At 45.6% G+C, this 3811-nt stretch overlaps 1 non-coding gene across 1 annotated transcript; it reads right to left on the reverse strand.

Annotated features, from left to right (window-relative positions):
- Window positions 1-3130: 3130 nt before the first annotated feature.
- On the reverse strand, window positions 3131-3204 carry TRNAN-GUU. The gene has a single exon. It is a non-coding gene; the product is annotated as a tRNA-Asn (tRNA).
- Window positions 3205-3811: the final 607 nt, after the last annotated feature.

Genomic DNA, 3811 nt, shown 5'->3' on the forward strand with positions numbered 1-3811 from the left:
GGGTTCCTAACAGGCCATGGACCAGTACCTGTCTTGTGACCCTGGGGGTTGGGGATCCCTGATTTAAACTATAAACACAAGTTTTCCCAAAGAGAGCTTGGGAGAAATTGCACAGGAATGAGCAAAGACAGCCAGCCTGTGAGGCTAGAACCAAGATGGAGTCAGCCATGTCAGCTTTCTCTTATTGTCATAATTTTGCAAAGGTAGTTTCTGAGGGACTACCCTGGACACTTGTTAAAAGCATCAGACAGATCTTACTGTATGTACTACAGTAGGCAAGAGAGACCAACAGAGAACTGAGCTCAACCTCAAATACAGCAGGAAGAGTTGAAGATTATAGCCAATTGGCAAGGTAAGAAAGTCAGTGGATGGAAAATTACTAAGAGGAACTTGATTAGCTATCAAAGGTGGTTGGGAGGACTCTTGCTAAACTAGACTCAACAGTACTCTTTTCTGAAACTGGACTTGGCAAGCAAAGAACTAATAGAGAAAAAGGCTCAGAGGAATCTACTAAGGTTTGGTCAAAGATGGAGTCCTTGTCAACTCTACATTGAAGCTTCTGCAAATAAAGACCAATCAAATGAAAAAAAGCAAAGGCTATTTATTCTGAGCTTGCTATAGCAGGGGATCAGCCACTATTACTTGTGTTTTGGCAGAGACTTGAAGGCAGTCAGAAGGGTGGGAAAGCTTTTTAAAAAGAAAGGCTTCAGGTATGCTTGGACTGGATGCTGTCAGCATGATGAAGCTGTAGATAGATGAAAAAATCAAAATATTTTACCCCAGAATATATTTCTTTGGCATATTTTAAGATGGCTGTCAGAGAGCCAGCAAACAGAAGTAACTCTGCAAAACTGTCTTTTGTAGGGGAAATTTATACCTGCAGAAAATCTGCATTAATCCAGCCTTCCCTTGTCAGGATTGAGAAATAAAAATAAGCCCTAGGCCCTACAACCAACTGAACCGACCCCCTCTTGGCTGACAGGACCTCAGAGAAACCTTGAAAGCTGTTTCTGGTTGTGACAGAATAGGAGGTCGGACATGCCCCCTTAAAATCCCTCCCTCACTAACTGCCATTATGAGGCAGGAGAACAGCAGAGGGAATTGGAAGTTCGATAAAAGACACAATGAGTAAAGGCACAAACAGAAGCAAGGTGATGGGGCAGAAGAGCAAGAAGCAAGAAAAAAGGCAGAAGTTGAGCAGCCAAAACAAAAAGTAAGATTAAAAAAAAGCAAGCAAGGCCGAGTGCGGTGGCTTACTCCTGTAATCCCAGTATTTTGGGAGGCCAAGGCAGGCAGATTGCCTGAGGTCAAGAGTTTGAGATCAGTCTTGCCAACTTGTTGAAACCCTGTCTCTACTAAAAATACAAAAAATTAGCTGGGCGTGGTGGTGCACCCCTGTACTCCAGGCTACTCAGGAGGCTGAGATAGAAGCATCGCTTCAACCCGGGAGGGGGAGGTTGCAGTGAGCTGAGATTGCGCCACTACACTCCAGACTGGGCAACAGAGAGAGCCTCTGTCTCAAAAAAAAAAAAAAAAAAAAAGGCAAGCAAGGACCCCATTGCTGTCAAGATCCAAACCAGTAAAGGGGCAGCTCCTCAGAGATAGAAAGTGCATTTGAGGAAAAAAGTATCCTTAACATAACTCTATATGATAATCAGCTCATTAAAACTCAGGCATATGGACTGCATATCATGCATGTACTTAAAATTATGGGATGGAGGCAATGTGCAAGCACACAAGGGCCAAAGTAACTAAGCAACCCACCTATCAGTCTAAACGCAAACACTGGCTACAGATTACGCATCCTCGTGAAGAGAAGAAAAAAAATCACACAGAAACAGACCCAAAGTACATCAAACTAATACTGATCTCATCTCCCAGAGGTCAGCCCACTCTCCCCACTCTGAGAGTGTTACTGTGCTTAATAAACTTTTGCTTTGCTTTGCTGCTTTGTGTGTGTCATGCACAGTTCTTTGTTTGGGACACCAAGAGCCCGGAACTGCACAGCACCATCTGGTAAGAATTAGGATTTTTTTTTCCTAAGGGTTAACAAACCAACTCTTTGGAAAGACTTGCTTCACTACTGTTATCAACCAGCAACCTGACACTTTCCCTGCCTTTTGTGGTTTTGACAAAGCAAGCAAGCAGCATTCCCTCCTGATAAGAAACCACCGACCTAGGAATGATTCTGGCCAGACTACAGAGGATGTGCAGTGAGGGTTTTAATGTCCTCTGCTTCAGCTTTTGACGTCAGAGGGCCACAAACTCCACTCTCAGATAGCTAATGCCACCATTTTATGAACATGGGCCCCATGGAGAGGCACAAAGCGCAATTGCACATCTTCCCATTTTTCCTCTTATAAATATTCATATTGGAATATTATTAGGTATTGCTCCCGTGAAAGATACATTTGCAGAATGTACTCAAATTAGAAGCATTATATAAACACTATAATGTAGCAATGGCGCATCCAGTTCTCTACACTATAGAAATATCTGCGGTGTAGACATTTCCACAATGACCAAAGATATGTGTACAAGAATGTTGACTGCAGCATTCTTTGTAATCCTAAAACCATGAAACCAACCTCATCCCAAAAACATTTATTTATTTATTTATTTATTTATTTATTTATTTATTTTTGAGATGGAGTCACACTCTGTTGCCCAGGCTGGAGTGTAACCATCCCAGCTCACTGCAGCCTCCACCTCCCAAGTTCAAATGATTCTCCTGCCTCAGCCTCCCGAGTAGCTGGGATTACAGGGACATGCCACCACACCTGGTTAACAAAAACATTTTGAAAAGGGTTAAATAAATCATGCACAAACTGGGGAAAAATACTGTTTTCAAAAATGATGGAGAGGATGACTATGATGATGACTGATTCCACTGGTCACATTATTGATAGAACAATCAGTAAGTCCAGGCACATCCTGGAGATACTACTGGACTCTTATTACTAAAATATGAAAAACTGGAGGCATGTAAATTACTCGTTTAAGCGTATAACGGACTGAATTAGAATTTTATCACGCCAGAAGTGGGTTCCTAGCACTCCGTTTCAGGATAAAATCTTCCCCATTTATGTAGTGATTGACAATGCGTGCATGCTTTGAAAGTTGCAATAAGCGTCCCTGGGTGGGCTCGAACCACCAACCTTTCGGTTAACAGCCGAACGCGCTAACCGATTGCGCCACAGAGACAAGTGTTAGCTACTCTAGTAGGGGATATAGGAAGGGCACACTCACTAAACTTCCTCTGTCCCTTTTATTCTCAGGGTCCGCCCGGCAGGACGACTGAGCAAGGCCTTGGAAAGCCAGAGAGATTACAGCGATGAGTTGCGCTGGTCACATTGGATACCTGCGCGTTAGGAGATTTTGGAGCCAGACGGAGAGCCGAATGGCCTTCGCCTGCCCTGCCCCTCTCCTGCTTCAGAAGCCCCCAGAAGCTCCCCGGTCGGCCACCCAGTTCGAGCCGCCAGGGGTCCCAAGGGAAACTGGACGCCCGGCGGGCTCCCGGGATGGTTCTCCCCGTTCTTTGTGCCGCCTTCAGCAAGTGAGGGAGCCTGTGCCCACCCCGCCCAGTCGCTTTCGGGGTCGCTGCGGAGCTGCCGCTGCCATCTTCGGATCCTGTGTCCCGCACGGGGGCTCCACCAGGGCAGGGATGGTGGCGAGGGTTGCTCGTGGGTCCCCTTGCGGGGAGCAGGGTCTGGCACTCACCAGGGCGCCGGACTAGGACTTGCCGAATGAATCCATCGTCGCCTTTAGCTTTTAGTCCTTTGAAGAACCCTGAGAGTGGAAATCAAGAGAT

This window comes from Papio anubis, chromosome 1 (assembly GCF_008728515.1).
Source record: "Papio anubis isolate 15944 chromosome 1, Panubis1.0, whole genome shotgun sequence".
Lineage (NCBI taxonomy): Eukaryota > Metazoa > Chordata > Mammalia > Primates > Cercopithecidae > Papio > Papio anubis.